Source organism: Pinus tabuliformis, chromosome X (assembly GCF_031772625.1).
Source record: "Pinus tabuliformis cultivar Carrire ecotype Pingquan chromosome X, CPIR1, whole genome shotgun sequence".
NCBI classification, from domain to species: domain Eukaryota; kingdom Viridiplantae; phylum Streptophyta; class Pinopsida; order Pinales; family Pinaceae; genus Pinus; species Pinus tabuliformis.
This window is the reverse complement of record NC_142308.1, coordinates 822,733,081-822,749,970: the sequence shown is the minus strand read 5'-3', so window position 1 is coordinate 822,749,970 and position 16,890 is coordinate 822,733,081. Positions and strand designations below refer to the sequence as shown.

The window sequence follows — 16,890 nt, the reverse complement described above, 5'->3', positions numbered from 1 at the left end:
AAAAAATTAATTATAATTATGTGTTGTATAAAAAAATTAAAAAATATTATTAAAGTTTTTTAATTTTTATTTATTAAAACAAAATTTTTAAAACATATAAATTTTTTTTTAATTATTATTAACGTTTTATTTAAAAAATAATTAAAATTTTTTAATTTTTTTAAAACAAATTTTAAATTTTTAATTTAAAATCTAAAAAATTAATATTTTTTTTTTAAATTAATATATTAACCCCCGTCCTCCCCCTGCCCCCCTCTGCCCTATCCCCGCCCCCGTATGAGAAATAATATGTTTCTTTGAAATATGTAGGACTTTACACATATAACATTATTAGAAGTTGCACTTAGACCAAACATGAATGGATGACTTTCGGACTAAATTTAGTCGGAAATTTGGTTTTGACTGAAGAGATTCCTGATGTGCAGTGATTCTGTGTTGTTTTCAGACATCTTTCAAATAATAACCTGAACCAATCGATTCCAGACTTATCTGGGCTAACTTATCTCCAATATCTGTAAGTAAATGGTAAACACTTGTGTTATTGTTTGAAAGTTTGGCTTATATCAATCTAGATATAACGAATTCAGTGTTCAGGGACTTGAGCAACAATGACTTCAGTTCATCCGAATTTCCCCCTTGGCTTTCGAGTTTACAGGACTTGACAACAGTGTAAGTTCCTCAAAAGTTAACATTTTTACAGAAGCTTTGAAGATCAGATGAAGAACTGCTAGAATAATGTCAGATTTATGTTGTTGTTCCGTTTCACAGGGTGCTGGATAAGTGCAATCTGACTGGACAGGTTCCCTCCAATTTTTTTGACTTGCCGTCCCTTGAGACTCTGAATGTCAGCGACAATCATCTGAACGGAACTGTGATTCTCAACAGCAATGTAAGCCCGAACCTGGAACTGATAAACCTTCAAAATAATAACATCACCGAGGCGCCTCAGTCAAGCACTACGAGCATTTCTATATTGTGAGTACCTTTACTGACCCAACTTTGTCATCTCTACAATTACACTATGGTCGGTTGCACAATTTTGGCTCCTATCAAATGTAAATTTGTAGGTTGATTCTCACAAGTGCTCATGTTCTTATCTCACCTTACACTAGTTGTTAATGTGCTCATCTTTGTCAAGTGGTGATATTGGTTTTGGGTAACTTGATTACGGCACTGAATGGTAATGGCTTGAAATTTGAAATTTCAGGCTTCAGGGAAATCCGTTTTGTCAATCCCAATCTTCAGACTCTGGCATTTTCTGTCAAACATCCAGTGGACAAACCAGCTACGCAACAAATCTAACACAATGTGGAGGCAGGACATGCTCCGGGGGCTTAAAGGTCAATCCAAGTTCCTGCCAATGCCAACAGCCTTATCAGGGCAAACTAGTGTTCAAAGCTCCCTTATTTTCATATTTAAACGATAATAAGTTATTCCAGAGCTTACAACAATCTCTTCAATCGAGTCTCAATTTCGCTGTGGACGCAGTGTACCTGTGCTGCCTCTATTTTGACAACACCGATTATCTCATTACGCCGGTTCAGTTTTTCCCTCTTGATCAACTGAAGTACTTTGGATCCCCAGAGATTGTGAGCATCAGTTCCTTCCTCGGTAATCAAGACTATAAGCCGCCTCAAGGCTTCGTGCCCCCCCTCCCTCCCCCCGCCCCCTCGGGCGGGGCGGGGCGGCCCTGCGCGGGTGGAGGAGGCCGGGGAGGGGGCGGGGGCAGGGAGGGGAGGGCGGAGGGGGCGGGACGAGGGCGGGGTGGGCGGCGGGGAGGGGGGGGGCCGGGGAGGGGGCGGGGTGGGCGAGGGCGGAGGGTGGCGGGGGGGGGGAGGGCGGAGGGGGGCGGGGGGAGGGCTGGGGTTAATATATTAATTTTAAAAAAAAAATTATTAATTTTTTAAATTTTAAATTAAAAAAATAAAATTTGCTTTAAAAAAATGAATTTTTTTTTTTTATGATTTATATTTTGAAATAAATAAAATATTGTTTTGAAACAAAGTTATAAAAAAAACTAAAATGTAATTTTGATTAAAATATTTTAATAATTTTTTTTTATTAATTTTTTTTAATAAATTAAAATTTAATATTTTTTATTGCTACGATTTAATGAATTTTTTCTTTCAAATTAAAAAAAAAAATTACATTTAAAAAAAAAATTATCTTTAATTTTTTTTGTTTGTTTTTAAATAAATAATGAAAATTTAATAAAAAATTTTATTTATTAATTTATTCTTAAATCAAAAAGACTTTTTTTTGTAAGTTGAAAATGTTCTTTAATTTTTTTATTGAAAAATGCCTATGTTTTTAAAATTTCGATTTTTTTTAGTTTTTTTTTTTAATAATTTGACTTTATTTTTGTCTTTTTATTTTTTTTTTAACATGTTTTTAATATTAATTTTACTAGTTTTTAATTTTATTTTTTTGTTAATTTTCTATTTTTGTTTAATCTAGTTTGTTTTTTTTTTTTTTTTTTGGGCTAGTTTTTGTTAATGATTTTTTTAATCTTTATATTTTTACTTACTTAAATTTATATTTATAAATTTTTTATTTTTTTATTTTTTCTTTCCAAATTATTTTATGATTAAACAATTCTTTTTTTTAATATTTTTTATTTATATTTTGTCTCATATATATGTATTTTTACATTTATTTTTTAAGTAATCATCATTTTAATCTTAATTTCACTAATTTTTATTTTTTATTTTTGGTTAATTTTCCCTTTTTTTTTTTTTTTTTTTAAAATCTAGTTTGTTTTTAATTTGAATTTTTTTTAGTTTTTTGTTAATGTTTTTTTTTTTTAATTTTTTTATTGTTACCTATTTAATTTTATAGTTTTTTAAATGTGTTTTTTCTTTTTTTCCCAAATTTTTTTATGGTTTACATATTTGTTTTTTCCCCAATTTTTTTTAGATATGTTTTTTTTACTATTTATTTGTTTATAATTTGTAATTTTTTTCTAGTTTTTTAATTCTTATTTTTTATAGGTTAATTTTGTTTTGTTGTTTTTTTTTTTTACATTTTACATTTTTATGATTGATTTTATTTTTGATGTTTGATTTTTTTTGTTTTGTGTTTTTTATTTTATGTTTTGTTTTTAGTATATATTTTTATTTATGTTTTGTTATTTTTATTTTTTATTTTTTTGTTTTGTGTTTTTTCATTGTTGTAATTTTAATTTTAATTTTAATTTTTTGAAATTTTAATGTTTTTCGGGGTCATGATAAAATATTTTATGCTATTATTTTGAAATGTTGAAATTTCACCCTTGAAAAAAAAAATTGTTATTCCAGCATCAACACTTTTCGTTTTGAGGGTGTTTTTTTCACAAAATTTACCATTGAGAAAAAAAAAAATGTTATTCGATCATCAACACTTCGTTTTGAGGGCGTTTTTTGGACAATTTTTGCACCAAAAATTGGTTTTCACCGTCATTTTTAAAACATGTAGAAAATTTAGCTTAGAAAAAAAAAGGTGTTATTCCAGCATCAACACTTTTCGTTTTTAGCATTGTTTTTGATGTTTTTTCGGGGTTTTTTGGCCAGAGTTCCTGTTTTGAGTTTATAGTTCCCGTTTCAAAGTTTACATTGTTAATAGAAAGGAAGGACTGGTTGTTCGGGGTGGACGTAGCCCAAACTGGGTGAACCACGTATATATATGTCTCTCTTGTTTTATGTGTTCTCTGTGTTTATATTTCTGCTATATTTTATGTGTTCCATTGCTCCGTAATATATATAATTTTCTAACAATTATAGCTCGGTTACTCTGCAATTGAACAACAATAGCATTCTGTAAAGAACAGTAATGTTACATTAATGACTTAAAGGAACAACGATACGTTATAAGGTCAGAATGAACAATACGACTTTCCTGTTGCAGAGAACGATATTGTAAATATAACGGAACTGTAATATAAAATAACAAAACACACCAGATTATCAGTCAAAGCTGATAACGAAAACCACACACGAACTAAAGGTAATGATACAGGAGCAAGTGTTCCACCAGGGCCGGACCCTTAGCCTCTAGGGACACACCGCTTGAAATTATTCCAGGGTCAAAGATGGAACAACAACCAGATTTATATTAAAGCATTAAAACAGAGTTACAGTGGATCACTTCTTAATGAGAGTCGATGATCAAAGTTTCAAATATAGAGCAAAGTTACATAAAAATTAACAGTCTCCTCCCTTGGGCTAGCAGTGCTGCCCCTACTTATAACAGCTGAAGCGGAGATATCAAGGATGAGAAAATAGTTAAAGCAGCGATCCCTCAGGATCAAAGGATCCTGAGGGATTCACCAAGCTATTAATCCTCAGTTATCCAGTCGATATCTCCTTTTCCTTTCCTTGGCTGAGATGTTTTAATTTAGATCGTCTTGTTTGCATATGGTTCCCCGCCAAAGGGACAACGGTTAGCTTGGCCCTGTCTTTTTCTTTGGAGCGACAATCTTTAGTTTTTCCCTTTTCCTACATAAGAAATGGAAATTATTAGCGTTTTCATGTTGCATATAAATCTTATAGATTTGTCATGATTTCCCATTATCTACCTAGTTCATGATGCAAAGATGTTACGAGTTCTAAAGAAAAGATGACAAAATAGTCAATAAAAACATACCTTCTTCAGTACTCCACACACCCCCCTGCTTACCCCTTTTTATGCCCTCATGAAAACATTGTAGTTGACATGTAAGGCAGTGAGAGAGTAGGCTGGAGATGGGATCTCATGTGGTGGTCTACAACCATGATGCTTAACTAGGTGTTCAAAAAGATGGCCTATCTGACCCTCAAGCATTTCATACAGGGCTTGGTATCCAAATGCAGGTGCCAAATAATCAGACTCCGAAACCTATATCCTAACCAAGATGGCCCTACCCTCAAGATAATTTCACCATAGAGGTTCAAACGATCAGTGGCTAACTTAAAGTTCTCGTAATTAAATGGTTCCCTAAGTTGGATGTTCGTATTAGAGGTCTGATATCGAAATTTAGCAGCTGCAATGGTAAGGTCCTTAATGGTAAGGAAGTATTCTATCCCTTGCTGATTGATTGCTGTATGAATGGGTCCTAACACGTCAATCATGCCTGGAGTCCTCATGAGGCTCCTGTGTTTGTTCCATAACTGTAATGGATCTCTAGGCTCAGCTCTTACCCATAAATCTAATCCATTTTCTTGTCTTTGGAAGGCTTTATAGGCTTTAATCCATTTGACTTGATTAACTCCAAACGAAATAAATGCCTACAGTTGGATATCCCCAACGAAAGGGCTGGGGTTCTACTCTGTCTCTTGATCTAACACAAGGTTATGCAGATAGAATTCACACAGTAGTCTTTGAACCTTTACTCCATAGTGCTTACAACAATTTATAAAATCATCAATGGTATTAATTTGTATAGGAGCTCTTACTTTGACGACCTTAATTTTCAATTGCAAATATCATTCCAATAAAAACAAGGCATAATTCTTGGCAGGAGCTCTACATGCTAGGATGTGAGTGTACAAAGAGCATAAGGTATCCATCTGTCCGATAACTACATCTAATCTATGAGTTACCTTTGTGAACTTTTCTTCTTCTTTTCGCCATCCTTCAAAGGCCTAGCTTTCAGATAAATTGAAATTCCTTAGCTGTTGTTGTAATTCTTCATACTTTTCTCGAGAAACCGTTTGTTCCATGAGTTTTTCTACTGCTTGCTGAGCTTGCATCAAACCCTCTCGTAGGGTTACTGTCCTCGGATCGCTGTCCCACGTAGTAGTGGCCAGTGGAAGATTTACTTGAATCTTCTTATTGCGTCGCCTTGTGTTTATAGTCTGTATCCCTTCAGAGGACTGTGCCTCTGTCTAAACTTCCTTGTCACAGGCCAGTATATCGTCTGTTTTCACTTCAACATGAGCAACAGTGAAATGCTGTTCCTTTTTCTTTTGAATGGCAGTCTGCACTTTAACAAGAGTTTGAACAACAGACTGTTCTTCAACAGCGGTTTGAACAGCAGACTGTTCTTCGACAGGGTTTTGAATAGTAGGCTGAACAGGGGTCTTTCGAACCTTTTTCTTGGGGGGTCTCACCAGAGTGGTTGCATGTCTTCCCCCTGAAGTTCTTTTTGCTCTCTTTCTCATTCTCAAAACCCTGATTTGCTGTCGAAGTCGAGCTATCACATTTAGTAATCTTTGTTGTTCTTTTCGTAATTGTTTAATTTCTTCTGTTTCCTTGGAAGGAACAACTGTCTGTTTACTCGGGCCTGGACTGTTATCTTGGCCAATTCCCTAGTTTTCCTCTTGGGGTGCTCCTTCGCTGTTTTGTTCAGGTTGCTCAGGAGTAGAAACCCTAGCTGGCTCTATTATTTCCTAGGTAACTTCTTTGTCCACCCCTTCTTCTTCATGCAATTCTTCTGGTGTAGTCTGGCTGGGAGCGGATTGTTCCCCTTCTATATCTTCATCATTTTCTTCTCTTGTCATACTTGCAGAATGATTCTCTTTGTTTTCTTCCCCGTCGCGCAATTCTTCGGGTGCATTTTTGTCCTGAGCAGAATGCTATTTTGGTTCTTCCTCAATCTGGAGGCCTAGCGGGCTGAGAGGCTGGCCATATTCGCCCATATTGGCCAGAATTTTGGCCAATTCGTCCTCTTGCAATGGATTTTGCAATGGACTCTCTTCGCGTTGTTCTGCCTCCGCCTCCACCTGCTCAGGTTGCTCGGTCTCTTCCTCTGTTTCTCCTTCCTCATTTCCTCCCACTTCTTTCTCATTCTCTTCTCCTTCCAATTGCGGGGGTTGCTCATCCCCTGAGTCATCTATCTCCACAGGTTGGCTGGTACTCCCTTGGGGATTTTCCAACCTCCCTCTAATCTGTGCCAATCTAACTGATTTTCTCCGTTTTGATGGTCTATTTGGTGTACTGGCAGTATGTTTGCATTTTGGGGCTGGCGGAGTCGGTGCCCCATCTATCATAGCAATTAGTTCTTCCCAGCTACTCTGCTGCTGAGCAAGATTATGGCTAACTATCAGCCGTATCAGTCCATGGTGACTTACTACCGATTCTACATGTTGTGACTTTTTCATGCTTCGGGCAACATCATGAAGTAATGAATTTAAAAATGCAGGTAGGTTCACAGAGCATTTCTCTTTTAATACAGCTAAGAGTTTAAGGTGTCGTGGTCTTACCACATCTTTCCTGCCTTCATAGGTGATGTAGCTCTGGATGATCCTCGCCAATTCTACCCATGGCTCTCCTAATGCTGCTGGTAGGAATCCTTTTCCTCTGACTTTCAGGTTCTGGCATTTATCCTGGAAGATCTTCATGATCTTTTCGAGTCTCTCCTTCTTTAGAGTCCACACATGTCCAGTGGCTGGAAGTCCCGAGACCTCTGCAATTATGTCATCGGTAACTACTATATGTTTTCCCCTTACTGTGGAGTGGTATTCTTGCAAGTTCTGCAAGAATTCTATTGCCACGGTCTCGTTGGATTCCTGTAAACGATTAAGATAGGCTAAGCAATCTGCCTTTGCCAGGATTTCCTGTGCAGCGTCAGAAACTGTCAATACCTGTGGTTCTCTTCAAATTGACCTTCCTCCCATGCTTTAGCTCATTGTAAAAACGCAAAGACGACAATGGAATAGCAGGCTGTTCAAACTGTTAGAAACACAGAGAAAATAGAAAAATCGCAAGGCTCGTTCAAATCTTACTAATTGTTGCAGACTATGATACGGAAATATCTTAGGAACAACAAGGCATGCAAATTGAAAAATGAGATATCGTTAAGCCTTGCTATTCCCGAGTAAGAGTTTGCCGAATAATAGCCTGACACGTATGTCAGCAAATTATGAAGTCAGCCCCCCCCGCAATGTGATAGGCCATCCTCAGCCGTCAAATGAAGGAGCGGCGGGCCGATCTATTCTGGTACAGGGTCATAAAGGAACAACGTATGCCACGATGCCATGTTTACAAAAGGAGCAGGTTACCGAAATCGAGGTGTATAATAGGATCGCTTAATAAATAAGAAAATGCAGTTACATGATGCGAGGCTGGGAGGATAGGACAACTGTCATGCACAACGAGTGTAATGGGATCATTGTCTACTTTTCCTGTCATGATTGGTTATTTTGGATTTTCATGTGTTTAATGGTTCGGGGAAGTGATATGCATAATCTTATTTGACATATTACAAAGGTATAAGACAAAGAAGGGTATTAATGATTACTATTGGTGTATAAGAAATGTGACTTCAATATCGTTAACAGAGCTCTACTGCCGACAGGTGTCCATAACCTTGGTAGAGTTGTTTGTTTCACCCATGGAACCATGATCCTTTGTGTATGCCTAGGAAGTATTGTTAGTGTCAAAATGGAGGTCATTATGCTGGCTTGGTAACCAATTAAATCATAATGCCATTCACCAGGAAGGAGTGAAAGATGGGCAGGCCGGCTCGTGGTGAGACCTCCTGTTCCAAGGACCTTTTATTTTTTCTGATGTTCCTCTTGGACCATATCCCTGGTGTGGTGGCCATAGTGGGAATGCCACTTCTCTTTCTTCCTTATGATCATGGTAGGCTGGCTCTTGATGAGACCCCCTATCCTGCATTTGACAATTCAAAACATTCTTCTTTTTTTATTTTTTTATAAAATGCTTTCCTATTTATACACAAAAGGTGGTTCGGCCCTCTTTAAGAGTAGGAATGGTGGAAGAAGTCTTAACATCTCAATAGAAAAATATAAACCCTTTGTTCTTATTCCTTAATAATGATCCAAGAAGATTATGCGAATTTAAAAAGAACCAACATGATAAAGATGACCAATCATGTCAGTATTAGTAGGGTAATGACAATAAAAGTGATGAATAATTGTGTCCTTTCTTTGTTCCTCTTTAACATTTCACATCCATTTCTTGTAAAAGTAGAGATTTTATATAATTTGCTGATTTCAGTATGCTCTAGCTTTGTATCCATTGCATGAGTGTATAACTGTGCTCCAAAATACCTGAAACAAGAGGAACAATAGGTATCTTTAGGCATAGGTAAAAGGAATACGAGAATGTTGTTGTAAAAAAAAGGAAGGACAAAGGAATACAAGTGCTGTTCCTTTGAAAAAGGAACAGCAAAAACCGAAAGTGTCGTTCCTTTGAAAAAAGGAACAACAAAAACCGAACATGCCGTTCCTTTAGAAAAGGAACAACAGAAAACCAAAAGTGCCATTCCTTTGGAAAAGGAACAACAAAAATGCAAGTGCTAAAAGTGCCGTTCCTTTGGAAAAGGAACAACAAAAATGCAAATGCCATTCCTTTGGAAAAGAAACAACAAAAATCAAAAGTGCTGTTCCTTTGGAAAAGGAACAACAGAAAACTCAAATGTCGTTCCTTTGGAAAATGAACAGCAAAAATCAAAAGTGTTATTCCTTTGGAAAAGGAACAACAAAAAACTCAAATGCCGTTCCTTTGGAAAAGGAACAACAAAAATCAAAAGTGTTGTTCCTTTGGAAAATGAACAACAGAAAACTCAAATACCGTTCCTTTGGAAAAGTATTCTTTTAGCTGCTTTCCAATGACTATCACGTGGGTTTTTCATAAACCGAGCAACAAGGCCAATTACAAAGGAAAGGTCAGGACGAGTATGGGTTAGATACAAAAGTTTTCCTACAAGTTGATGGTATAAGGTAGCATCAACTTCAGGAGAAGTACAAGTGACTGAAAGTTTGACTCCAGACTGAAAGGGAGAAGGGGCTGACTTATAGTCTTCCATGTGAAAGTGGCGTAGAATATCACAGGCATACTTGGACTGAGAAAGGGAAATGCCTTCCTTGGATTGCAAGACTTGAAGACCGAGAAAATAATGTAAGTGTCCTAAGTCTGTCATTTCAAACTTCCTTTTAAGGCTAGACTTCACATGGTTTATAAGGTTGGGATCACTACTAGTCATGATAAGATCATCAACATAAAGAACAAGAATGATAAGAGACTTGCCCACTTTCTTGGTGTAGACAGTATTGTCAGAGTGACACCTAGAAAAGCCAAATTCTAAAAGAAAGTTATCCATTTTGGCATACCAAGCTTGAGGAGCTTGCTTGAGACCATAAAGGGATTTCTTAAGCCGACATACAAGGCTGGAGTCTATTTGTATAAAGCCAATAGGTTGTTCCATATAGATTTCTTCATGCAAGTCCCCATGCAAGAAGGCGGATTTAACATCCATCTGATGGACTTCCCATTTGAACGAGGCAACAAGGGAAAGAACAAGGCGGATAGAGTTCATTTTGGCAACAGGGGAGAAGGTTTTAGTGTAGTCAATGCCTTCAACCTGTGAAAAAACTTTAGCAACAAGACGAGCTTTATGTTGATCAACTTTCCCATCTGGTCCATACTTGGTTCTGTAAACCCATTTGCATCTAACAAGTTTTCATCTCTTTGGTAGAGGAACAAGATCCCATGTATCATTTGACAATAATGAATGATATTCTTCATTCATAGCTGCTTCCCAATCTGGATGGCCTGAAGCTTCTACAAAGGTGTCAGGATCATAATTTACTAGAGCTTGAGCCAGTAAAGAAGAGGCTCTGTCAAACTAAGAATGTGTGCGTCGCTGATCTGTAGGATCACCGGCAAGATCACCTGCTGCATCTTGAGTAGCACGAACCCATTTTGGAAGTTGAGGAGCTGAAGGAGGATCCTGAGATGGTGGGGGAGGATTGCCATCCTCACTTTCATCATCTAAAGAAGAAATGTTTTCAAAAGTAGAAGAGATAGGGAGAGGTGGCACATCCGCCGGACTAGGCTCGCAGGCCAATATATTTTCATCAAATTTTACATCTCTTCTAATGATAACATTTTTGGACTTAAATGGAATAAGTCTATAGCCTTTAACATCTTCAGAATATCCAACAAAAGTACATTTTTCACTCTTAGGTTCTAATGCTTTATGCTTTTCATCTGGAATATGGGCCCACGCTTCACTTCCAAAAACACGAAAGTGACTTACATCTGGTTTGATTGAGCTCCATGATTCTTCTGGAGTGATATTCTTTAAAGCCTTAGTAGGAGTGCGATTTATTATGTAATTTTCACAGTTAATTGCTTCTGCCCAAAAACTAAGACCAAGTCCTTTAGATTGTAGCATACAATTAGCCATTTCCTTTAAGGTGCGATTCTTCCTTTCAGCTACACCATTTTGTTGTGGAGTATATGGAACAGTATGTTGCATTTGAATTCCATTCTCAGTGCAAAAGTTGATGAATGTGTTTTTAACATATTCTCCGCCATTATCAGATCTTAGCTTAAGAATTTGATGTCCAGATTGTTTTTCAACAAAGGCTTTGAAGGCCAAAAATGTGTTAAATACTTCACTCTTGAGTTTTAAGAAGTATACCCAAGTGCGTCTAGAGAAATCATCAATGAAAGTTAAGAAATACTTGCAGCTAGAGAATGAAACAACTGGAAGTGGACCACATAAATCACTATGCACAAGCTGTAAAGGGGCTGAGGTGTGCCAAGAGGCACGTTTTTCAAAACTGTCCCGATGATGTTTTCCGAGTACACATCCGGAACAAACACCATCTCTGCAAGATACCATAGGAAGACCTGTCACCATATTTTCTTTACATAGATGCTGAAGGAAGCGATAGTTTAAGTGACCAAATCGCTCATGCCAAAGTTTGCTCACTTCGTCGTTATGAGCATCAAATACTGAGGGAAGATTTGACGACCCAAAGTTGTGAAACTTATACAACCTTGTAGAATCATCAGTAATGCCAGTAGCTGAAATCTGTTTAGGATATCTTAGGTCCTTGATTACAACATCATGAGGTGAAAATTCAACGATTTTACCTTCACTTGAATGAGTTATCTGATATACAGATAGAAGGTTGTAGGATAAGGTTGGAACACATAATGCATCATTAAACTGACCATTGTCTAGATGAACAGTTCCAGTCCCTACAACACTAAGAGATCTATCATCACCAACATATATATTTTTGGTGTTACAATCATTTAAAGAAGAAAACATCGCTTTGTTTTTGGCCATGTGATAAGAAGCTCCAGAATCAATGAGCCACTCATGAGAATGAGAAGAAGAAGATACATTTAATGCATAACCAGACCGAGATGATTGACAACCACATGCAAAAAGTGCCATTCCTGAAGATGAAGTTGAAGGTGAAGAATGCTCCAAATGGATGTTATGTTTCTTCATCGCTGCTTCCAAGGCTTCCATCTTCTTAAAGCATTTGGATTCTAAGTGGCCATCTTGATTACAAAAGTTGCAATGTCTATCAGTCTTCTTCCATTTGTTTTTATTTGTCTTATCATTTTTTTGAAATGATTTTTCATTTTGAGGCTGAGATTGCTTAGGACCCTTGTTTGGTTTAGGACCATTCTTTTAAGGATATGACTTCTTAGGATTCTTTGAATTTGGTTGCTGCTCGGCGGCTAACGCTTTCTTGGAAGAGTTTCCAAGATTAAGAAGACCAAGGTGTAAGAGTTTTTCTTGTTCTCTTATTAAAGAATCACAAAAAGAGTCAAAGGAAGGGGACTTGTAGTCTTTTCCTTGAGAAATGAAGGCTTCTCTTGTAGAATGGAAGGTGGAAACAAACACAGAGTAGGCTGGTCCCAACTTAGTAAGAATGGAATAGATAAGGTTACTATCTTCTTTCTTAACCTTAACACCTTCCAAGAGATATCTAAAGGCCTTGAACTTGGACAAGAAATCTTCAATGCAAGAAAAATTATTAGGGCCCAATGTAAGCAACTCATTTTCAAGTTGATGGGCTCTAAGTTCATTTTTAATCCCAAAAACTTTATTGATTTGTTTCATTGCTTCATCAGGAGTATCAAGTTCTGCAATATGGAATCTAAGATCTGGAGAAATAGACATCCCTATCAATCCACGTGCTTGATCTTGCCTATTTTCCCATTTAGCAGCCTTATCTTCATCCTTCAGTTTCTTTTCTTGGCCTGAGGCTATTCTGTAGAGACCTTTGCTTCTAAGTAAATCCTCAATGTAGGACAACCATTGGAAGTAGTTGGTGCTGTCAATGGTAACTTGGTATTGAATTTCCATTTCAACGGAAACTGAAGCTAAATATGCTAAAACTAAGTGTTCCAATGGATATATATCGAAAAATTAGGTTGGTTTAAAAAAAACGGCTCTGAAAACGGCTTCCGGATGAAGAAGTTATGGCTTTTTGAAAAAAAGTTGATGAAGTCGCCGACGAAGTGCGGGAATGAAAAAAATCCGCCCCCAAAAAATGGAGACTTGAACCCAAGACCTCTACTCTCTTAAAATAGCTTTGAACCAATTGAGCTATACAAAAAATTTGAGAGAGAGAGAGAGAGAGAGCGCGGGGGGGGGGTGCATGCTTTGGGTTGTGTGCTTGCTTTGAGAAGGCTCTTTTTCCCTACAAAACAAAAACACAAAACCCAACACGTACATACAAAAAAAACCGAACCTTGCGGCTCGAAGTTAGCTTTAGCCGAAAAACTAAATATTTTCAAAAATGAACCTTGCGGCTCAAAGTTAGCTTTAGCCGGAAACTAAATATTTTCCTCAATGTTTCTGATTTTCCGAGATCACTCTAAGGCGCAGGGAAAAGAGCATACGCATGAGAAAAATCCTTTCTTTCTGTTTCTAATTTTCCCAGATCGCACAGAGTCGCAGGGAAAAGAGCATATGCAAAAATGAAAGGTATAGATCCGGTAATAAAAAATGCTAAATAAACCGAAACCGAAATAAACAGAGAGAACATAACTGTAAACTGCAAATAAACATTGTATACCTCCAGATTTAAAAAATGACGCAGCTAGGGTTACCAGAAACCTTTTCACGTGAAACGAAAGGGGTTCCTCACTGGAACAGATGCTCCCAACACAACAGAGCAGTCCTCTCGGCCCGAAAGCAGTCAAAAACAATAGATCTAGGAAACGACAGTCAGATGCAGTTCTACCGGCTTCAGATTTGGATCACCAACGGGCGCGGCCCTCAAATAGCTCTGATACCATGTAGGAATTTTCAGGGTAAGTTCCTCAGACAGAACACCAAAGGACACCGCTCACAACCAGATCGCAGATCAATACACCAGTATTTTTGACATGGTTAAAACCCTCAAAGAGGGAAACAGTCCATGGCCTGAGCCAACGTGGCCACTTCAGGCAATTTATTAATAAAAGAATGAAAATTTACATATGCTTCTCTCATAGACGGATTACCCTAAAAATGACCCTCCATGCGCTTTAAATAGAAATCATGGACCAATCGGGTGTCAAGCCACGGATCAAGTGTCGGTAATACCGACGAGAGAATGAACCGTCAGATCACTACATATCGTGACCGTCGGATTGTAAGTTACAAAATGTATAAGGTAAAGAAACACACTTTACCTAACTCTATACTAGACCAAGTTGTACTTAACTATTTCCTATGTGTCAGAATATCCTAACAAAAAGGAACAACAAAAATGAAAATGAAAAAGGAACGACTGAAACAAAAGGTGTTGTTCTTTTGAAAAAGGAACAACAAACAAAAATGATGTCCCTTTGGAAAAGGAACAACATCAATGACAAAAGTGCACACAAATGCTGTCCCTTCAGAAAAGGAACATGAAAAATGACAATGTTGTTTCTTCTGAAAAAGGAACAATAGAAAAAAAATGCAAATACAAAAATATACAGAACAAAGAAATTATTTACAAAGTATAAAAATAGGTGAATCACTTAATGAATCACAGGTGAGGAAGATTTCTCTTCCTCCTGTAGAATTTGCATATCGGAGTCCTCACGTAGTTGTTGGCAGAAGGATTCCCGAGTAAGTGGTTTGCGGTATAATCGAACTCGGTGGCCATTTACTTTAAAGGTATGTCCAGATCCGTCAATAGTGACTAGAGTAAGGGTGCCATTATCATGTACCTTCTGGATTTCATATGGCCCCGGCCAGCGAGTTTGAAGTTTCCCGGGAAATCCTGAAACTTGGAATCATATAAGAGTGCCCAGTCTCCTTCGCGGAAGACTTTGTTTTTAATGAGAGTGTCATGCCATTTAGCTCACTGCTATTGGATTAATGCAGTATGTTGAAGGGCAGAGAGCCTGATTTCATCTAGCTCATTGATCTGCTGTAATCTATTAATCTGTGCCTCGTTTAGATCTAGGCCTACTTCTTGTGTTGTTCGTAGTGTTTGGATTTCGAATTCTATGGGGAAAATAGGTTGCTTTCCAAACACCAATTGGTATGGTGAATAGGCGGTAGTGCTTATCCATGTTGTTCTGTAGGCCCACAAGGCTTCTGGTAGTCTTGTAGCCCAGTCACGTCTATGTGATGCAATGGTTTTTGTCAAGATTGCTTCTATTATTTTGTTGCTGCTTTCTACTTGACCGTTTGCTTGTGGGTGTGTTATAGACATTTTTGTGCCTTACAGCTATAAGCATGAAATGTCCATAATTCAAGGGATCCAAAGTCCCTAAATATGTTGTTACAGCTCCTAAAGGAACAAGGTCAACCAATGACAGCTTCTCCCAGAAGTTCTCCACCAAAAACCACTCAGAAACAATCAATTCAGGATCAATTCAGAGGCTCCACTAGCTGTCTGCGTTGAAATGCAGAGGCTACACTGGCTAGGTGCACTGCAACGTAGGTAGAAGCACTACCAGGGTGCGCTGAGCGGGAAATGACAAATGGTAAACTCATTCAACGAGGTGGAAAGACCCTGGAAGCTTCCAGAATCTTCTCCAATGACATTTTCCTCAATGAATTCGACTAGTGATGAGTAAGAGGTTCTCAACCTCCAAGTGGAAGCAAGAACTGACAGAGAGAAGCCACAAGTCAAAACATAAGCTGAATCATCCTCTCTGCTTACATCTATATATGGATCTCTCACCCAGAGGTTCAGGAGGCTGGAATTTTGTACTTTGCAGAGAATTGCTGTTGGTTTGAGATTGAGATTAGTACATTGGGTGATTTATGCTTTGTTGGAGGAGAGGAAGGGATTCCTTTGCTAGGAGGTAGATGCTGGATCAGAACTCACTTGGTTGTATCTCCTCTTGGACTTTCTTATTCTATCAATAAACTATTTGAGTTTCTCCTACATGCTGTGTACCAATGATGTTTTGTTATGCTTACATGTTTGGCTTAATCTGATCTTGAGCTTTTTATGAATGTATATCTGTATCTTTGTGTAGTTTCTCTCTCCTGTGATCTTGCAGGGATTCGGTGAAGCTAGGCCGGTGAGGGAGCAAGGAGCTGGGAGCTACTGAAGAGAGGAGTGATTTGGATTGACAAACTAGCGGAAGACACAGGTTAGTTACATCCTTCTTCCTCATTTACATTTCATAAAGAAGAATACTCAATTAGTTTACCTTGTTTGTTGTTAAGGCACTATCACACCTTAGAGTGGGATAGGGGCATTCCGAATGGATACTTTTCCCAACAACAAATTGGCGACCATACTGGGGATCGTATCTTGTTAGTTTATTTGTGTTTCTATTGTTGTTCTTCTCATAAACTCAGGAGTGCCGAATCGAAATGCATTTGCCATTCAAATGCAAAGTAGAGATCTGTTACTCTAGTCCATTCACTGGGCTTGTTTTTATGATCTGAACAAACTGATCCACAAGTGCTCTAACAGCCCTTTGTGATAGATCTTAGTCCTCCTTTAAATCATCCTCCTAATTGTACCTAATTGATAGCTTTTATCCGGCCAAAAACTGTAGATTAAACTGCAAACCGTGACCCAGAACCCAGAGACAATTCTCGTTTTTGCTTCAGCGCAGACTCTGTGAAGAGGTTCTGCATTTCAACGCAGGTCCCGTGAAGGATACCTGCGCTGAAGTTCAGTTTCTCTGTGCTGAGGGTGCGCTGATCAGCCCTTGCCTTGTGCAACTGTGGTTCCCTGCTTCCTTTTGCTCAGTTTTATCTCTGTTTCT

At 37.8% G+C, this 16,890-nt stretch overlaps 1 long non-coding RNA gene across 1 annotated transcript; it reads left to right on the top strand.

Moving 5' to 3' along the window:
* Nucleotides 1-445: 445 nt before the first annotated feature.
* On the top strand, nucleotides 446-1,388 carry LOC149142303 (uncharacterized). Its single transcript, XR_016264005.1, has 4 exons — nucleotides 446-514; nucleotides 595-669; nucleotides 769-975; nucleotides 1,208-1,388. It is a non-coding gene; the product is annotated as an uncharacterized LOC149142303 (long non-coding RNA).
* The last annotated feature ends 15,502 nt before the right edge of the window (nucleotides 1,389-16,890 follow it).